The sequence below is a fragment of the Halichoeres trimaculatus genome, unplaced genomic scaffold (assembly GCF_033239565.1).
Source record: "Halichoeres trimaculatus isolate MK-OKI-2021-1 unplaced genomic scaffold, fHalTri1.1 fHalTri1_scaffold_22, whole genome shotgun sequence".
Classification (NCBI taxonomy): Eukaryota; Metazoa; Chordata; class Actinopteri; order Labriformes; family Labridae; genus Halichoeres; species Halichoeres trimaculatus.
In genome coordinates this window covers 10,991,047-11,012,744 of record NW_027437200.1, presented here as the reverse complement: position 1 = coordinate 11,012,744, position 21,698 = coordinate 10,991,047, and the positions used below count along the sequence as shown (strand labels likewise).

Below are 21,698 nucleotides of genomic sequence, written 5' to 3'. Positions count from 1 at the left end.
TGGAAGAGACCCACAGTTAAACTGGAAGTGAATTAGAAAAATGCAAATACAACAAACAGTAAAGTACAAATAGCAGATGTGGTGAGAGTATTAATGACAGCTCACATTTGGTCAATATGAGGACGGAGTAAAATGGTGCATGCTGCATTCAGTGCTGAAGGCTATTAAGGACTCAGTTCATCATCTGCCACTTTACCTCTAAAGGACTAAGTGAGATACACAAGTGTGAGGGCCAAATCAGTCCGCTGTGCAAGTGAGATCACTGTTGGTACATCACAAACTGCTGCCCAGCTTGGAAATCACACCCTTTGGCAATAAATGTGTCAAATGAACCCCTAAAGTGATGCTTTGGGAGTGATTGGAAACGGAGTGGAATGAATGATGTGAGAGGCCCCGCCAACCTGGTCGGCCCCATGAGTGAAATCTGAGCAGTACCCAGTCTGCACTTCTCATTTTTATTGGTTTGTTTATCTCAGAAGGTGATACACCCATGCAACGTCTGAAAACTGCTTTAGTTTTGTAAAGCAAAGTATTACATTTCCTCTCATTCTTTGTAGAGGTGAATTACCCTGATCATACACTTATATATATATTGTGTAATAAGAAATGTCATATTTTAACAATTCTGAGCTAAATTTTAATGAATACCTGCACTGGCTGCAAAGCTCAGGGCTTGACAGACTTGGTTGACAGTATGTCAGTGTAGACTCAAGTCGAGTAAGTGTTGAGTGTCTATTAGGTGTCATGCATTTGGGCTGAGCAGGTAGCACTTTACGTGCCAGCTACTATGAATGTCAAAGAGCACATAAAATAAAGTAAAATAGAGTTGGCCGGTGACTTTGTGTCACAGCCAGAGGAGATGAACCCAGTGATCTATCACTGTCCTTATCATCCATTGTTATAGGGACTTAATTAATCAACCTGTAGGCAGAATGCCATGCCTCTTAAAGCCTTAAGGTGGGACTCACAGTAAGGTTGCACTAAGATTAAAAAGCCTCCGGAAATTACCCTGATTAAAGGGGCAGTCACCACAGGTGAAAGGTGATGGCTGGGCTTTTTGATTCATGACACATCCCATGACACATTTGTGTTCCTTTGCGAGGTCAAAAAAGGCTAGCTCATCAGCTAGCATCCTCAATGCGCCTGCAGAAAAACTGACCATGAAATTCTAAGGTTTGGGGAAAGGAGCTGTAAACCAAAAAACACTTATAAGTTTTTCTAAAGCAGCCAGGGGACAGCTACTTATTTCAAACATAACAGAATGTAATAACTCTTCTTCTGAGAAGGTCACACAACTCTTCAGAGTCAGAAGGCCTTACTTTGTGGTTTTCCTCGCTAACAGAAACCTTTCGCTGTGATGCTAACTATTATGTGTGTTCCATTACATCAAGGAGGTTTGAAATACAGAGAGACCTATTTGATACGACCTACTCAGGAACTCTTCCTTCATCAACAGTTAAAAAACTCTTTACTGTGTTTTTTGCAGCTGAGTCTTGGTCTGTCTAGCTCGATTAATCACATCAATAGCATTGTGTAAATTTTATTTGTTGACGCGCTGTCATTCTGCCTTTGCCAAAACACTATCACACATACTGTGTTGTCATTAGTGTTACAACAGTACAGGCGACCGACTGTTCGGTCTTTGACCCACAGGTTTGGGTTTGATTTTGGTTTGTTTTCTCATACAGAGAACAACTTTACCCCCCAAAAAATCATCTCTTTATATTGCCTGTCAGCAAAAAAGGGTATTTCACAGTAAACAAATTCCAGCATAACTGGTTCACTGAAAAGTGCACTTTTTTTACAGGTTAAAAGTTACTAATTGCAACACATTCGAATGGAAAAAGCTTGTTGGCTGTCCCAGAAGTTGCCAAAAGTTGCTACATGATGCCATTCCATAATTTGCATGTAGTTGTTTTAGATGCTATAGGAGAGAGAAATAACAGCATGAGAAACAAAAAGTCAGTTAAAAAAAAAAAAACCTTAGATATCTTAAAAGCTTTGAATGAACTCTGTCGGTTCTTGATGTTTTCATTCAGAGTCAAAATAAACTTTAGTGACCCAAACTAGACAAACACACGCTCGATTAATTTGCAAAATGAAAACCCCCCTGTCCATGAAGGTGAACTGTCCCATGCAGAACAGACAGGATATTTTATGGCATACTGTTGCATCCCTGGTTGTCATCACCTATCAATCAATCAATCAATATTTATTTCTTTTGCCTTTTACAATAAGCATAAAGGAACCCAGAGTACTTAACAGCAGTGCCAAAAATAACAGCATAAAAAAGCAAACCATAAAACAATGCATAAAAATACAGAGGAAGGTGCAACACAGCTCCAATGAGCTGAAACCCTTTGGAATAGAGTAAACAAGAGGTGCACCAATCACAATTTTCTGGTCGATCACCGATCTTTCAAAAGCCTCACCTGCTGATACCAATTTGGGCTGATACCAATTTTTACTTTTTATTTTTTATAACTGACAGCATAGGCTTTCAATGTTCCACTCTTATTTTATTGAAAATCATTGAACAATCCCTTTGAAACAATAAAATCTTAATGTTTTAACTTAAACAACCAATGAAGTGTCCTGAGTTTTATGTCTCAGGGCAAAAAGCAACAATGGCTGGCTGTCAGACCTTCCCAGAGGGATATAAGATCAGTTTCATATGTAAGGATGGGTCGATCCCTGATCAATCGATGTCTCATTATCACTGTAGACCTGTGTAGATGAGCTCACAGCTCCACATCGCTAACACTGTTAAAATAATTTGTGATTTATTATACTCCCTCTCTCTCTCAAAGTTTACAAAAACTTGTGATTAATAAATGAGTCGATTGAATTCTGAATATTTTTAACATCCCTGCTGCCAACGAAGCAGGGGGTGGGAGTCTATTAGGCTCTGACTTTCAGAATCAAAAATGCAAATGCTATGAAAGAACTGTTAAAGCCCTGCAGGGATCAGAAAATAATTGGTTTGTGAATTTACAATTATAGGTGTAACCTTAAGCAACAACCCACTCTTGTTTAGAGCACAGCAAACAAAGCATATGCCTGATCAATTGTTCAATGAAGAAATTGATTGAAAAAAAAAAGTTCATGTAGCCTAAAGTCTTTTCAAACATCAGTTCTCCCCTGATAACCTTTGTGGAGGCCTCTGCTCCTGGCAACATGATTCATTCTTTTTTCCTTCTTCCCCGTCATTGTCAACATCATCTTCTTCAGAGTTCACCATTCACAACACAAGACATCCATCTCCAGGGCTAACAACCCCCACTGGCTTTACGGACAGCATGTAACACACAAACACACACACACACGCACACACACACACAAAGGAAAGAAGAGGATTATGACCAAAGGGACTTTCCTGTCCCTCCCAGCTACCAGCCAGACACGCTATGCTGACAGTAGCGGGATCCCAGAGGTCAGTAATCGGGAATGACACAAGTCACCAGAGACCAGTGCCAGTGATACACATAACCAGATTAACACGGACAAGAATAGAGGCCAAGTTGTGGGTAACCACCTTTTTTCCAGCGGAGAAGTGAGTGTGTTGTTTAAGTCATTAATGGATTAGTTGAGGATACAGTCGCTGGAAAGGAAGCCACAGACAAGAGACTGAGAGAGAGACAGAGAGAGAGACTGAGAGAGAGGAGAGAGTTGTATATTTTTGGCATCAACATAAACATGTAGAGACTAAGCAGGTACGTGGGCAGCATGCATTGTATGCTTCACAAACAGCACACATCAAACTATAAATGTTACAGCCTGACCAAATTAATGTCAGTATTGACATTTCTCTGTAAAGGTCCTTTTATAAAACCTACAAACCACTGTTTGTTGTTTTCTATGTAAACACTTGGTTTATTTGGCTTTTTCGTCATTTACAGCCACAGCTTCATTTAAATAGCTAACTGGACGGATGGACCAAAACCTACAGGAACGACAGGGAAGCCCAAAACACACTGTGGCTGTGACTGAGTATGTAAAAAGCAACACATAAGCAATTTTTCCTCTCTCAAATAAGAGCTCTGACACTCATGTCAACGGACAAAGAATCATTGCCTTTAAAAGTTATTTTTTTGTGCCATTTACATCTCATCATAACATAACTTAAAATAGCTAAGTGTCTTTTAGCATTTCTTTAATGTTTAAAGCAAGATGACATCAAAGTTGCTTAACACAGAGACTTATTGTTGCTGATGTAAGCTTGAGATGGTTAAAGATACTTAAATGACAATAGCCCATTTCTTTGGACAGCTTGTGCGCTTGAATTATTGAGAGAATGACATGTCTTGTGTTAATAATTTACCATTATGAATCGGGTCCACCGGCTTCTACCTAATTTCAAGTTCAGCTAATTTTAGAAAAAGAAAATGATCACCATTGAAATTTCCATCTGGGGTTACCATTATCGTCATTATCATCATTATCAGTGGGATTATTATCAACGCCATCGCAGTCTGAAGCACTTTAAGTGGTCTGTCGATCTAAAAGGCTCAGAGAGTGTGCAGTCCATTCACCGTCTGACACAATACAGCTTTGCTTTGAACCGAATAAGCTTAAAACTATCAGGGCAATCATCCTCGCTATAGCATAATCATCACCATATTCCTCATCATCAAAACCACCACCACAAGCACAAGCAATTATCATGATTCTCTTCTCATTAAGTTCACCATCCTCCACACCATCAACTCCATTATAACCACCATCACCATCATCCTCCTGATCACCACCACCACCATCACACCGTCAATATTCATCTCCATCATATGTCAACACCCCTGACAACCAGTCCATCAAACTTTAATTGCAACCCTTTGAGGTTAGAGTTCTTCAGGCTACACATGACAAGGTGATGAGAAGGCGGCACATATGCTAATATCAACACTAATGTGAAGATCATGCATGGCAAATAATAAATAAATAAATAAAAACAAACATGCAGATATAATAAAAAATGACAACAGAAGTCAATGACACAGTTAATAAAATGTGATTTGCTTTCATGATACAATAAATTTTCCTAGTATTTTTTTTTACCTTTGTATTTTTTTTTTAATTAAATAAAAAAAGACTTTATAAAACGAAACTACTAATCAAGTATTTATGATCAGCAGCAACAACATCATCACCTGCAATAAATAGTAGGCTATGTATTAAATTATTTAGCCTATATAATGACTGATGGGAGAAGAGAAAAAAAGTGTCAGAATTGGATGTCAAACAGCATTTCATCTTTGTTGTTTCCTCAACTAACCGTACAGAGTTCACTGTCGGTATTTAACATTCTGTTTGACTGCTGTTCCCCGCAGTGGCCATCCATCCCCGTCCTGCACCCTGACCCGGTGCGCAGTCACTCCAGACCCCAGTGTGCTCACGCCACCTGAACCTGGTCTTATCCTCCCTCACCGGCCGCCAGCTGCACCTCCTGCGCGGTCCACAGCCTTCCTGCACCTTTCACTCCGCGTCTACCCACCGAGGCGTTATCTTCTCTACACATGTGGAGACCGCGCGCCTTAATTGGAGCGCTGCTTGAAGGCGTCTCCCGGACAGGGCAGGGCTCTGCGGTGTCGCACCTGGGAAAGACCCCCCTAGCTGCCTGGTGTCCGCGCATTCATCCGTGATTTACCCCTTTGCTTTGCCATCACTTTCCCTTTCCTTCCCTCCTCTCTCCTGTTCTCCCTCCCCCTGATCTTCCTGACAGGTTGTGTGCTCCTTATTTACGCACGCATGCACCGATCTGTGCAAATTACACCACCCGCTGCAACTAACCGGGTGCCAAAGTGACTGAACCTCGCGCTTCAAACATGTGAACACTTCTTCCACACCGATTGTCACGTTCAAGAGAAAAACAAAGCTTCCGTGTAATTAATTAAGAAACTGAAACAATCACAACAAACTGTGTTTCTCATTAGCAACAACTATGACACACGCTTGCGTCCTCTTACCGGTAGCAGTCTGGAAGAATCCCAGGTTGAGATCCGTTCATTCATTCATTCACTCATCCTGTTCTCTTCTGTTCATCCTTCCCTCCGTCCCGTTCCTCATTCAGCAGCTGAATAAACGTCTCCTCCTCTGAAGCGACGGCGGCTACTGAGCGCGCTCACTTCCCTTCGCGCGCTCTCGATGCCCTCCCTGTACTTACTCCTCTCTCTCCCTCTGCCTCTCTCTCTGGCAAAGAGCATCTCCTCCCTCCTCTCCCTTGCAGAACAAGAAGACAGAGGAGGACGAAGAAAGATGGAACTCAGGAATAAAAAAGAGAGAGAGATGGATAGACCATGGATGGAAGGATGCGCTGATGTGAGCAGGAGTGGAGAGGAAAGGTAGAGCGCCAGACAACCGCTATTATTGGGTGTGTTCGTGCCTTTGGGGAAGTGTGTGTTGGGAGAAATGTGAACCAAAGGAGCGTGCACTCCCAGCAGCATCACTGATAAACATAGATCATTGGAGAGGGGAGAGGTGAGAGTGGTGAGAAGAGGAACAGAAGTAGTAAATGCAGCGTAGAGCTTTAAAGCAGTAGATGTGTAAAGGAAGAACAACGACAAAAGATGGATGAGGTTCAGGCAAAGTTTAAGGCTGGGCCAACAATTGTTCACATCATGGTTTATTTTCACAATGAAGCATCAGATGGTCAATGAAAAAGTAAAAATGTATCAAATTTAATGCTGTAAAAACTAAAGAAAATAAGCAACTTAAAGAAAGTAAAAACAATAGTTTGGGATTTTTCTTGATAATATTTTTTGTGGAATATCATTTAGGGTTCTTTCATGATCCTATAAGGACAACTCTAATTTTTGATAGAGGCTAAGCAAAATATTTACTCAGGGATTTTGCAGTGTTGCAAAATAGTATTTATTTATTTTTTATATCCATCAATCTTGAGCTACCAACTTTAGAAGGTGACACCGTGTATTTTAAATACAACACAGCAGATCAGCAACATTTAATCTTAAGATTTAACTTCTCCAGATAAAAAAACAAAAACAAAAAAAAACTGTATATTCAAAGTAACAAGTCAATCAAGGGACAACAATGAATTGTAAAGCGAGGACCCAGCTGCAAAACAGACACAGTTGATTGGTTTCAATGTGACACACCTGTCATTCCAGTTTGAGAATCCAAGCTTGGGAATTGTTACAATGACACCTGGACTGACCACACTCCTGGGTCCAGTATTTTTATATCTGAGGTATACCTCTGAGCATAAACATTCCTCATAAACACTGTTTGAGCTGCCATTGAAGAAAGTGCTTGTCTTTTTCATCAGGGAAGAAAAACAAATGGAGAAATAGTAAACAGTTATAGCCTTATTTCAATGTACACACCATGAAAAATTGCACAAGGTTATATTTTGCACAAGGTTATATTTTGCACTATTGGATCTTAAAAAGGTTCTAGGTAGAATTTCAAAACACAAAAAGAGGAACTAAGAGTGAGACAAAAAAAGAAAATGAGTAAGCAATGTATGGCAAACAACTATTAAACTGAAGTGGTCTGTTTATCAGCTGATCAAAACTTAAAGACCAAAGTATTTAAAAGCTGAAATCTGCACAAAAATGAATTCCATGTCGTTTTATGTCAGGTATTCATACTGTCATGACCTCCTGCTGGCAAAGGTTAAAAAACTTTCTCTCTTTCAACATGGTCGATTGTTGACCATGAACCGTTAAACCATTAAGACAGGACAGTCTTCAACCCAAATTAAGGCTGTTACTGGTGCCAACTGTTGTCCAAAAACCTTCAGTCAGCATTATAGAAGGAATTTAAGAACAAAGTTGTCTTGAATGTCTGGGTTTTTAACAGGACAATGCTGCAGTTCACAATGCCAGCCAGACCAAAGATGCCTTCCAGAGGGATAACCTCACTCTTTGGGACCATCCTACATGTTCCTCTGATCAAGATCCTATTGAGAACATTTAGGGAGAGGGAAGTTTAAAAAAAATGCCCAGATTCATTTTTTAAAGGGGCTGTGAGAAGTTTGAAAGTGATCTTGAAAAAGTCTCCCTTCTTGATATATGCCTGGTTTTAATCCACACTTGAAAGTGAGATTATCAGCGCCAATATTGCCAGTTAGGGGGTATTTTAAATTGCTACTTCTAAGCTTACAGTTCGGGTCGCCCAGGACCAGATTGATTTACAGCACATCTAGGTCTTTGGTGATATCACCAAACCGACTGACGAAGTTAAGTAGTGAGAAGAGATAAAACAGAAATCTGTGTTTCCCTCTGCTAAAAACAACTTCTGTGATTCATTTTGTAGTGATGGTACCCGATACAGCTGGAGCTAGAGGCTAAATAGCCTTTAACTCAGGCTGTATCACTCTATAACACAGGGGCTAAACTCTTTGTGATAATGTCAACTCACAGTCAGCAGTTATTCTGCAGTGGTCTGTTCAAACTTGAGAGTCTATCAATAAAATGAAGAGTGAGGTTACGTTAGCTCTGCTTGGTAGATGACTGGCAGGACATGGCTAACCAGGAAATACTGACGTTACACATTATAGACATGTTTTAGAGCACCTGAATGCCAGCTGCGCTAAATATAAACAGCTACCAAACTACTTACAAACTGACAGCGTTTACTTGTTGTCACATTAGTCTACAGATACATCGGAGCAGCGGGTTGCCAATGTTGCTAACATATAGCCAGCTTGATGTCACGTTTCAAACCGTAGCGCTACATAACTGTATTGATAAGTCCCTTACCTCAGCAGGTTGTATCCAGTTAAAAGTTGTCTTGAACGAAGAAAATTTGTTTCAATCTGATCTCCATTTAATCCCAAAACAAACACACCTCTCTCTAAAAGTGATTTATGACAGTTTGTAAACAGTGGTGTGGGGGAGCAATTAAAACAGGTCCTCTTCATTGCATCTTTAAGTGATCAACAAGAAAAATGGGTCCACTCATCACGAAGTCCCTTTTTTTTTAAACTCTTATTTCTATTTTGGGGTTTGTGATGAAATTTTTAGCTGTGGTCTTACACTTTGGATCTGCTGATGAACTGCCTATTTTAGTTGAATTGTTTTTGGAATAAATGAATTTTGTTGTTTGAAAGTTAGTTCTGCCCGTGGGTTGTTTAAGTGGTGAAGCCCCACCTGTACAATGTTGGTTTCCACATGTATCATATCTTTTGTTGGAGTTAACATTAGAAAACATCAAAATAGTATAAAAGACTGGGAAGCACATGCAAATTGAACATCAGCCTTTTAATTGAATGTCAGGCTGCTGTTTGAATTGCTTGCAGATTGGATTTGTGTAGTTTCATTCAGCCTCACCTCTCTGAAGGCAGGGAGGGGACAAGGAGACATGAAAAGGAAAGATTATGGAGAAAAGGGCAGTGAGAACACTGAAAAAGTGGACAAGAAATTATGTAGAGGCAGGAAGAATATAGCAGAAAGAAAATATGGAAGCAGCTGAGAGGAGTTTTGTTGAGAAGGAAAAGGAGCGGGAGCTTAAGGGAGTGCTGGAGTCAGTGTAAATAATGAGGGAAAGGGGAGCAGTAGTTTTGCATTATCAGTCTTCTTGACACAGTTGATCAGAGTTCTGTCTCAGCGTGAAGCATGGCCTTTACTACGCGAGCTAATTCACACCCCGAGGGGACAACACACACACACACACACACACACGCAAAACACACACACAGACGTTAAAACACAACAACCAAAATTTTGCATATGCTGAGAGAACACACAGCCATCCATGCCCAAATTCATTCCAGCTAAGTGCATAACAGCAAATTTATTGGTGGACAAAAAGCACATTTGCGCACACATGCACAACAAAAGTACAAGATTTGCATGAAAGAACAATACGTCCAGGCACGTGTTCAGTTCTACAGATGCCAGAACGTGGAGCACACTCACACAGATTTCTGTTTTATCTCCTGCTGAGACCAAAGTCTGGAAATGAACAGAGCTGGGGATTATGTGAACAGTTGTGCATGTAATATTAAAGGTCTTTATTAATTTATAATAGGGGTCTGTGTTTGGAAATGGGGAACTGTTCTTCCCTGCAGTAATTACTCTGATAAAAAAGTCTGTTTAATGTCCTTTTCAAATTTTTAGAGGATAATGCTGAGCTGTACAGAATCTTGTGAAACAACTAAATCACATTTCCTATTTTCCCAGACAATAAAACATGAGAGCTCATCACAGTACTGTAAATGTGTTGTCTGATAATGACTTCAACCTAATTTTTTTTTAAACAGCAGTAGTTTGTAGTCTGGCTTACTAAAGTGGAGAAATTGTGCATTTGTTAGGGACTGAGATCATGGATGACAGTCACTCCAAAAAATTACAAAAGTGGTTTTAAAATAGTGGCCGAAACAACCTTTGTGTAAAATGCCCTAGAGAAGCTTTCTGTTTGCAAACTTGTAAAGTAAAAGATCAGTTTCTAGCAATCATTTTTCTTCATATATCACCAGTTTACAAAAAAATGGGTATGATTCACCTAAAGGTTTCAGTTTTTCTACCCACAAACCTGATGTAAATGAGCCAAAAAGACACATGCTGTGTCCCAAATCGCATACTTCTAAAAGTGCACTTACTCGAACAGTGCATGAAATCTTACTGCGGTTTCACACTTACCGGAAACTATGGTTGCATTTCACAAACATTCACAACTGTTCTTCTGACATTCACTGATTACATCCATCAGCTATCATTTATCATCTACCCTCGCCTCTTTGTCTACGCGGTGACCATTGCTTGTCAGGAGTGTCCAGCATTCTACTCTCAATTTTTTGACCATTTTGAGTGCACCAGCTAAAAATTCAAAGGTTGTGGTGGAATTTTCATATTGCTTTAAGCCTTTCCTTAGTTAATTCTCCAAATTGCCTCTATATGTGTCACAATAATACCTGTATTTGCCTTACACAGTACACAGAGACAGTGTTTTTCTAGTCTGGCTTGGATCTAATTCACACGTTCCTGTCTCCTTGAACAGTGTTTTACACATTGAGTCCCCAAACTAAGCTGAACCCATTGGCTCATAGATAGGCACAGCAATCCCAAATCTCAAGTCTCAACAAATGATAGATAATGAGCACTCAGACTGGTCTGTGTGAATTGACTCTGCATTAAATTGGGCACCCATGTGTACTGTCTGTCACTTCTCCTCGATCGAGCTATATAAACTATTTCAACTTAAGCCATCCGAGTCTCCTGAGTCTTCCTCATCAAGTGTCAAGATTCCTGAAATTTCTTAAAATTTCTGTTTTGGGTGCGCTGCCTTCCTCAACATAGGGCTCTGCGTTTTTTCATACAGCCAGATAATCATAAAGCACAGGCAAGGGGTAACAGTCCACAAACTGTGCTGCAAGTGTGTACATGAACGATTGTTTGTCTCTACATGTTCGCTCCACCCTTCACCCAGTGCTCGCTGGAATAAGCTCAAGCCCTGCACCTTTTCCAGACTATAGTCTAACACAGCCAGTGCCATAACTTAATCATCTTATTCTCCATGACAAAGATTCCCTTTACCTTAATGATATAGAAAAATTTGACCAACAAACATTTTTTCTTTGTAGTTTCAGCACTTACTGTAACTACACTGGATTTTTTTTCAATTCTGTAATTTTTGCACTGAGATTCAATATTTCTTTATAGAACCACTTCCCAAACAGATCTAGACGTGCTGATGTTATACTATAAACAAAGATCAGCTATGAAGGTTAAAACAGTCTGATCTCATCTTAACCTACGATAAGTACGGCACTATGCAGTGTGTAACAAGTTACAATGCCAAGTGCAAACTGCCTTTTAACAGGCAGAAACCTCAGGCAGAACCAGACTCATGCAAGAACAGTCATCTACCTGGACTGTTTTGGGGTTAAAGGGGGGGATAGAGGGAGATGAAGAAAGAGAAAGAGGTGAACAGAGCCCAAAGTTCAGTGTTACAGTGATGCTGCTGCTGCTGATGATGATAGTAAGACTGCAGTAGCCAAAGCAGCTGAAGTCAGGCAGGTCTACAGCAGGAGTCTTAATAACAAATTGTGGTTAAAGAGTCCAAAAACTTGATTGAAAAAAGTTTTTTTTCTTTGGAGGAAAAAACAACAGATTGACAAAAAGAACAAGGCTTTCACTCTTTAAATATAGACATTCACTGATAATTCATTAATTATCTAAATAAAAAAATACACAAAATTATGATTTCTTTAAAGATTATTTTTATATCATCATTATTTCATAATAAATTTTCTTGCTTTTATCTTTTCTTATTGTCTGTATATTTCTTACAGGCGTTATACATCTTTGGTCTTCATGGTCTCATATGTTGATGGGCTCTCGTGTTGCCTGGGTTCTCCTCTCGCGCTGTCATGGTCTTATGCTCTATCTTGTGATCTACATTTGTAATAATTAGGCTGGCTGGGTACTCCTGGGGTTGGGGTCTTGTGCTGGATTGGTTAATTGCTGGTTGAACTGTCTCTTGTTGAGGTTTTATATTCATTACTCTGTTGTAGGAATTTCCTGTGTCTTTTGATTCTTTGTAATGATGACCAATGATTTCTAGACTTCCATATGAATAAAGTTATTATCATTGATTAGCTGTCTTTAGCCAGCACACTCTCAAAGACTCAAAGGTTAAGTATCAAGATGATAGATAACCAAACATAAACATCTAAAACACAACAAAGGTTTTGATTAACTTGCTTGTTTTGGGTAGATAAATTTGAGGTCATGATTTCAATAAAAATTCAGGGGAAACATCTCTGTTTCTTACCGTCATTCACATACCATTCCCAGCTCCTCAATTCTGCTGTTTTTTCTCCTCTTAGCTCAACATCAAAGCTTCACACATCCAGTGCCTATAACCCCTCCCCCATTGCCTCTGCGTCGATGCCTCCACTGCTACTACACTGCCCAAAAAACCTCACTGACATCATAAGACTAGGCTATAAATCTTTCCAGTTTCTATGGCAATGATGTAAAATGCGGAGCCCTCTGTGTTACCACTCTATAGAGCTGATATGATGACGTTTCCATATTGAATATGCATCTTTGAAAGCGTTAGTGTAAAGCTCTCCTGCCTGGGGGGGATTGCTGTTCTTCATGAAATATTAAGTTCTTTAACTTGAGGACGGTGAAACTGTTTCACATTGTTGTGCTGATCAGATGAAAGGGCCTTTCAAAGTTCTGTGTGATATTAATAAATAATCCCAATGTTTAAAATAAGATCGGAAGAATACATAAAATCCAAACAAGTTATGTAAGTAAGCATAGAAACCACTAATGGCACACACCTCCTTAAAGAAGCGTTTCTAAAATTGTTCTTTTCACCTTGTAAAGCCTGACCAATCAAACATAGATTTTTTTATTTGAACTGAGAAGTTTTTTAAACCTTTTGAACAAAATCAACAAATAAATATTGCTTTATCCTTTTGTTTATGATGTTTTTTTGTCCACATTTGACAGGTTGGGTGATTTTGGCAACTTCTTTAGTTAAGTTGTAAGTAAATGTGCATTTTTTTCCAATGTAGAGCCTACTTGTTCTCAAAAATGAGTCACAATGTAGATGGTAATGTTACCGCAACTCTTAGCAATGATTTTCCCGGATAAAAGTGTGTGGATGTTTTCATGGCGGCAGCAATCAAAGGTCCCATATTCTGCTCCTTTTCTGCAGTTTAATATGAATCATTGATGTCATCATGAAATGGTAGTAACATGTTTTGGTCCAAAAAGCCAATAAATCAAGCACAGCAGCATTGTTTCCAGGCTCTCATAGCCCCTCTGTTCAGAACGCTCTGATTTAGTGGGCGTGACCTTCATATGTAAATGAGCCACCGCTGACACCACCCCACTCTTCTGCATCACTGAGAGCGGCGCCACAAGCTCCGAGTGCACAATGTTTAGAAAACAGCGAAGCTCGTTTACTGTAACATTACAGGCTAAAACAACAGGCTAACTGCAGCTACAGTTAGCATCCTGAAGCTAACACAGAGACAGGGGGGACACTGAGGAAAAGCTCTTACATCTGCTCCACAGCACACAGCATTTAAAATACTCACATTTCCAGGGTCCAAGGTTTGTTGGTGGATGGTTGGTAATGCGCCTGGATTCAGGACCAGTCTATTTTCAAGCCCTCTGTTGTACTGCCCAAAGTTGGAAAAGCAGTCGGCCGTGAAGTGACTAGCACACACATGCACAGTTTTACTGAGTGTAGCTGGAACATTTCCTTGATAAATGAACTCTAGTCACTTAGTCTTGTTTTCTTCTGAGATGGGAAGCTTGTGCATGGAACTATATGTGGCTGTTTACAGCCAAAAACAAAGCAGTGATGGCTCTTCAACTTTGGCATTCTCCTCCCGGGAAGGGGAGTGGGCGGGGAGGGGGTTCAGGGGTATCTGCTCTGTTGGACCAATCATGTCAGACTTACTTTTGATTGGTCAACAAAGGGAATTGCTGACTTCATCAAATCCCGAAAAATCAAAACAGCTCGTTTTAGGTCAGGATTTTACATACACAAGCACTACTAAGTACAGGTTTGGTCATTAAATATCACATTTTGTGGACTGGAAGGAAAAACAAAGACCCACAAATTTCTCTAAAAGACTTAATAAAGTGATTTTTGCATAATGTGGGACCTTTAAGGGGCCAGAATACTTAAAAGAGAGATTAGGACCACAAAAGTGGCCTGATGATTTTTCCTAGCGATAACTGGGGTCCAAGTTTCATTCATACATAAGCCCATGCTGGGTAAACAGATAGACAAGTCTGTGTGAAGTAAATCTTGCTTAGATCATCAGAGAGGACAACATTTACAATTTGCAGACAGCAGCACTAGCATGAGCTACATCGGCATTCAGCGTGTGTCTTCAAAAAGAGCTAAAATTAGAGACCCTGATATTGCTTAAAGGGATGGTTAGAGGTTTTTGAAGTGAGGCAGTATGGAGTCTTCATCAATAGTGAGTGTATTACCCTCAGGGGATCCATACAGCTCAGCCCCTCTGTTGAAAAGCCCCAGTGAAATTTCAAGAAACTCCTTCCCAAACACTAATGCTGTTGGAAGTGTACGCTGTATTAATCATGTTTTCAGCACCTGTCTTTGCTATCAGGAGCCTAGAGGTTTCTCTGCCTGTAGGGCATTGATCAGATAATCAGGTCTATGATGTACGAAACAACGTGACTCTTTTCCACTACGCTCAAGTATGGTGAATTTCAAAGACAGAATACATGACACATAAATTACAGAAATAAACAAGAGCAACGCAAATTACATGACATGACATAATGACTCTACATCCCTGACTCACCTGATTTTATTACACATCAAAACGTGACTAAACAAGTACATTTAAAGTCTATGCTGAAGTCTAAGGCCCCTAAACAAGCTGTGAACAGCAAATGTTTGACAATTTCATAAGAGGGCACTGACTTGTGATGCTTCCTTATTCTATATTACGGCAAACATAAAAAATTACAAAAACACAGGCTGATTTGAATACGTAGGAGTGTCTTTGGAAAGGAGCTCTCATGTTTATAGACAATACCTTCAGTAAATAAAGGCTAACAGAAACCGGATCCCCCAAATCCCAATTTGGAATCCCCTCATGTACTATTAAGCCAGCTCAAATATTGGACATGATTACAGAGAAGCCCACTAATCAAGCCATTCTGCTTTATCTCTAACCTTATAAAGCTCTGCTGGTTCCTGATTATTCATGAGCTGCCTCAGACTCATTGTGTCCGACTACTGAAGCAATTGTAAGTCATGCTGAGTATGGTCCATAGGGGAGCTGTGAAACACAACTAAATGATGATGAGGAGGATTGTGAGCAAATGAGCCTTGATAATTTGAAAGGGAAATGACGAGCACAGCAGCCAGATTACACTGTTTCTCTCTTTCAGTCTCTCACCAGCTAAAATATGTAGGATGGAGAAATCTTGGCGACATAAACATACACCACAAGATCATTTCTAAAAGGTATACAAGGCAAACACGCTCTCAAACAAGGGATAGGATGACGCAGACACATGCCACTACACCAATAAGTTGATTGTTTCTGTCCACCCCTGGTTATTACAGCGCTAACGGCTGTAAAAGTGCTTCAGAGCATCTGTCTCTGTGGCGTTTCAACTGTTAGCATGTCACCAAGCGCAACAAAAGCAAATCTCTAAGTGCTTACCAGACACGCTAACACTCAATGAACTGCAGCTGCTGGGGTGCTAAAAACATACATACGTATACATTTTTAACCATTACATACATTTGTAGCCGAATGCTCTGAGGCAACATCATCAGCATTCAAACACACACACACACACACACACACACACACACACACACACACACACACACACACACACACACACACACACACACACACACACACACACACACAAAGATTAAAATGAGATGAAGACCACCTCCATCAACCTGCTGGGTTATTGATCAGTGGTAAAACAGAGCTGCTGATTAATTAGGGGGCTGAAACCAATCAGACCCTAACACACACACACACACACACACACACACACACACACACACACACACACACACACACACACACACACACACACACACACACACACACACACACACACACATACATACACAAATTAGGAACACATACACAAAATCTCTGCATGTTTCCTGCCCCGTCTAGCCGTACATCAGAAAAATAAAAAACTCAAAACGCACTCCTAGGGGTTCAGATGATGCCTGTGTTACAAAAGAAGGCTCAGAGCTGTCATCTAAGGGTGAATGCAAACAACAGAAGTTCCAGCAGGTTATCAAGTTAGAGTGGAAGTAATACAGTAGGGAACTGTTACAGTATCCTTAAAAAAAAAACATAAGAAAACAAGTAAAATAATGATTCAAAACTATAGTTTTTCATCATTTACCTGCACTTGTTTTCAAACACTCCAGCTCTGTCTCCACGTCTTACACATAGACTCACACAGTTCAATATAACCTGTCCTGGGGTGTAACAAGGAAAATGGTCCCAAAGTGCAATTCATCACTTCTGTCTTCTCTGTTTTGTCTCCCCTAAAGCAATACTGACCTTTCGCTGTGATTCAGATCACACACACCCACACACACACGGATACCTGTATAAATGTCCAAACACACAAAGTGTTTCTTTAAATACACTTCATAAATTAACATAAAAATTTGGAGCTCTGTGCCGTATAATTTCATTACTTTGTGACGTTTGCCTCTGTGAAGGCAGCCAGAGTTGATGAAAATGCAGCAGGAGCTGGACTCGCATGGATACAGTTGGATTAAATATAATAATGGGCTTTGACAGGACAAGAGATGAAAAATACATTGGGTTATTGGCAAAAGTGTTCCAGTTCCTCTCCCTGTAATGATGGCCATCTATCACAGCCTTCATATTAATATTTTTATGCAGATTTGTATTGTTATGCTAATGTTAGAGTTACTTACCCCATTTCTGTTTTTGCTGACTGGGACCAGTTTGAGCCAGCAGCCAGTCTGAGATCTCATTAGAATTCACTTGTGTGGTGATGTAGTAACTGTATATATAGGTGATACAAGTTACAACACTTCTACTAATTTGTTAAGTAAAATGCTTCAAGAGTTAAGGTGAATACATACAGAATATGAGACCGTCCAACCAAAAACTTGTGGCTTCAAACGCAAAAGAATTTGAGGTCAAAATCTAACTCAAAGGCTCTTGAGCTTTTGTTACCACCTGACTGAGTCCAACAGACAGCTTGTTTCTATCAAACAACATTAATTAAACAGAGGCAATGACGCCATCAGCTAGCAAGCCATGCATGAACTAGTTCAACCAGCAACCCAGATTCACAGTGAGGGAGGATGAAAATGGGGGTGAGAAGTGAAAGTGCAAGAAAGACCAAGAGAAAGCGTGGGGAGGACATTAGGGGGAAGAAGAACAAAAAAGAAAAGGGCACAGACTGAAAAGAAGACAAAGGCAGAGACATGGAAGAAGACACAATGAGGAAATGAAAGGGTGAAGATGGTGAAATGAGAAAGACCGAGTACAGGATTCAGGCGATGAGGAAAGCAAATCAACTAATGCAGATCCCATGTACGCTTGTCTGGGCTGGAAATGCATCTTGTGTTGTGCCACGTTGTGCCTCTCCATCCAATTTCCTTCCTTTCATTCCTGTCAAACAACACAAATAAAATCTTTAAGAAGGATAGATTACCTAGTCTTCTTGTGAGCAATGGAGAGGAAAGCAGAGGTATGGGCCTGACCTAATATGTGTCACACAGAAAAACAGCACTATTTGCTTTAACACAGAATTCGTAATAACAGGTTGACAAGCCGTGAGAGTATGGTAAAAGATTCTGTTTAAAGTCCTTTTTAAGGACACATTTTAGCTACTGCAGCTCATTGGCAGTAAAAAAACACAACAGTAGTCGAGTCAGACGGATAGGTTTGTATTAAAGATTGACTATTTGTTAAAAAAAAAAAGGCTTCTCTCTCCTTGTTGTACTAGAACTTCAAACATGCTGACCACAGCTTATGTCTGGGAAGGTTCAGTCAGTACCACATCACTAAATGTTGACATGAAACCATTTTTTTTTTTGATAATCCCACAGCTGCATTTTACTTGTATGAGAGGTGCTATGAAAATAAAAGACTGATTGTTGCCCTTGTGTTTTGGTTCACAACAAAACATTATTTTATGAACAAAGCATTTATTTGTGTTTCAGATGATAGGATAACTTACATTTTCAAAGTTAGCCAGGTTTTGTTGTCGTTTATGCTAGCTCAAACAATAACTTAACTTTCAAACGTACAAAAAAGTAATAATTTAGAAAGCATTTGCATCTGCATTACTCTCTAAGTAAGTAGCATCATGCTATTCACAGACATGGCTAACAGAGCTAACATCAGACACCAACGCCACATTGGAAGAGCTTCACCTGCTGTGAGCAGACAGGATCCAGGAGACAGAGACTGAACAGACTGCTGAAGAAGCTCAGTCCTGGACCCTGTGGAGGTGGAGACTGGCTGAACTGGAGAATGATGGACAAGCTGTCATCATTTATTTTCTTATGGACCTTTTTGCGCTTTCTATACACTGTCTTACTTTTGTTTTCTTGATTGCTGCTGTGACTTCTATTTCGTTGTACTTGTTACAATGACAACAAAGTCCTGTTCTATTCAATGTCTTCTTTAAGCTGAGGCTCAAAACGTGTGATTGCACATTATTTTGTGATCTATTTAGCATCAGTTTTATGGCATTTGTTTTACTGGGACAAAACAGCTACACAGGAACTCAGAAACTGGTGAAATATTGGAAATAGAGGTTGGGGATTTGGACTTTGTATAATGAGGTGCTTGCTCTGAAAGCCTAATCAACAACCCTTCTTAAATAGGTTAGTGAACCCTTGTAGAAGTGAGCCATCTTTTTTCTATTTAACAAAAACTAAAGAAAGGAAAGACTTAATGAATTTACTTTTCACTTTTCACTGTTCTTGATCATGCTACAAACATAGGCTGATACTCACAAACAGGATCTTATGAGCATGCACTGAGTGATGTCAAAGGCTATCATTAGACCAGCACCCTGAGAAAACAGGGGTTAGGGCCTTGCTTAAGGACACTTAAGGAAATCAAACAGCACCTGTCCAATTACCATACCAATATCGGAACATGGTCCATACAGGATTCAAACTAGTGACCCTCTGACTCCTGAGCACTGTACTGTAAAATATCATAATAACTCATTAAGGCAGTAAACTTAGTTTTGCTGTGGGCAAAGCCTCTGTATGCTAAACTGATTAGCCAACAAAAGCTAAATTAACTGCAGATGATTAAAGCAGCATTACAAGAGTGTCTATGATGTGACGGACAATGCTTTTTGAATAATTCAATAATTAGATGTAGCAAACTGAATGATTTTAAACACACCGAGTTTGCTGATGTTGTGATTTTATCTCTAAGGGTCTGTGAAAAGACTCCAAGTGCAAATTCTGTTGACCCACAAAGAGATCCAGTCCACGGACTACTTACTATCCGACAATATAATGACAGACACACACAAGCACATCACAGCACATGATTACTTAATTCAACATATGGAGTACATGTGTTTCTGAGCTCCTGCTACAACCACGTAGAACAAACTAACCATAATTGATAATGTTACAGGGCGTGGAAGAGGCTGCGTGAGTGGGTGTATGGCTTGTAAAGTGACAAGAGAAGTGGTTTTAGAAGGAGTGTGAGCATGTGTGTGTGTGTCAGCTTGTTCTTTCAGCAACAAGGTTTTTCATCTCTTCCGAGCTTCATGCAATTAAATACATTGTCTTTTAAAGACACACCATTGAAACATTTTAGAAATTTGGCTTATCATCTTCCTTGTCAGGTGAAAGTTTTGAAGATAATGACCACCGGATATTGAGTTTTGCTAGCCTCGCTTACCAACTGTAGCTCATTAATAAACATATATATATTTCTGTTTTACTGAATATGTGTCATGCAGGGCTTGACATTAACTTTTTTGCTCACCAGCCACTGTGGCTAGTGGTATCCCTGAGTTACCAGCCACTCAGTATTATCACTGGCCACAATTTGTTGTTGGATAATTATGTTCAATATGATTAAAGCCGATGATAACAAGCTAAAGTTTACTTAAAAAAGATTTACAACCTCCTTAAATGTAAATGACCTCTATGCAGAGTCAAAACAAGACTACATCAATGTTAAAATCCACAGGTCCTTAATCAGGTATTCAGCTCTGATAAAGTTGTGTTTAACATTGTGCTCCTTTCATATGAAAATATGCAGTCTATTAAGACCTAGTTATTAAAATAGTAGTTTGTTATTGCTTATAATAAAATGGTAAAGGGGATTAATTGAACTGATAAAAACTCAGCAAGAGACACTGTCTGCTTAAATATTTATTAACGATTGTAATCAGAAAATTATTTCTTTTTTCATGAGAATGACAATGAAGGAGGGGTAAATTAAATTTCCTCAGAACTTTCATCATCAGAGTCATCTTTTTGCTTGTCTCTCTGCTCCATGTTTGAGATAAAATTCAACCCGCCAAAGTGGCCAGTGGGAGCAGCAGTGTTTCCAGCCACTGCCGAAATCCACCCGCATTTGGCCAGTTGGCCGGTGTTAATGTCAAGCCCTGGTGTCATGACAAAAACTGTAAAAAATACTAATAGCAGTTTCTTATAATAGTTCAGTTGTATCTGTATTTTTCTGTTAGTACAAAATATGTGAGATAAATTGTGTGTGCAATGAATGTGGTAAATTCTCCCGTTCAAAGTTTGAATGCTAGTTTTAGCTAACTTATGGTTATCGATGTTTCACACAGAATATGATCTCACGTGATATTAACCTTAAATGCTGATCCCCCATCAGTGTAACTCTTGGTTAATCAAGTATTTTCTTCTGAATGTAAAGTGGTTGTTAAGTCTCCGGAGATAAGAAATTTCAAAAAGTAAATTAGCATTTTGAATCACTAATGTATTCCCTGGGAATATTAGCGTCTTGAAACCTCAAAGTCAAACCTGACTGACTTTTTGCTTATCATAAGAAGAGACAGATTTTAGCAGTTAAGTCTCATATCCATTGTTTTTGATCTCTTTTTGAGCCGGCTGTTTCTGTGTTTTGATGAGATGGAAAAGTCAGAAAGCCATTTTTAGTCCTAAACATTAGTTTGAGAAACCCTGGGATGTAAGACCAGCAGCTTCACAAGGGTGGGGTGGATTAAATTTGAACTCAGCCATAT

The 21,698-nt window shown here is 39.6% G+C and overlaps 1 protein-coding gene across 1 annotated transcript in view; it reads right to left on the bottom strand.

The window, feature by feature from the left end:
- slc8a4b (solute carrier family 8 member 4b) overlaps positions 1-6,096 on the bottom strand; it is a 159,806-nt gene extending 153,710 nt beyond the window's left edge. Inside the window, exon 1 of the mRNA XM_074661905.1 lies at positions 5,964-6,096. The gene's annotated coding sequence lies outside the window, so the exon portion shown is untranslated. The remainder of the gene's footprint in view (positions 1-5,963) is intronic.
- Positions 6,097-21,698: the final 15,602 nt, after the last annotated feature.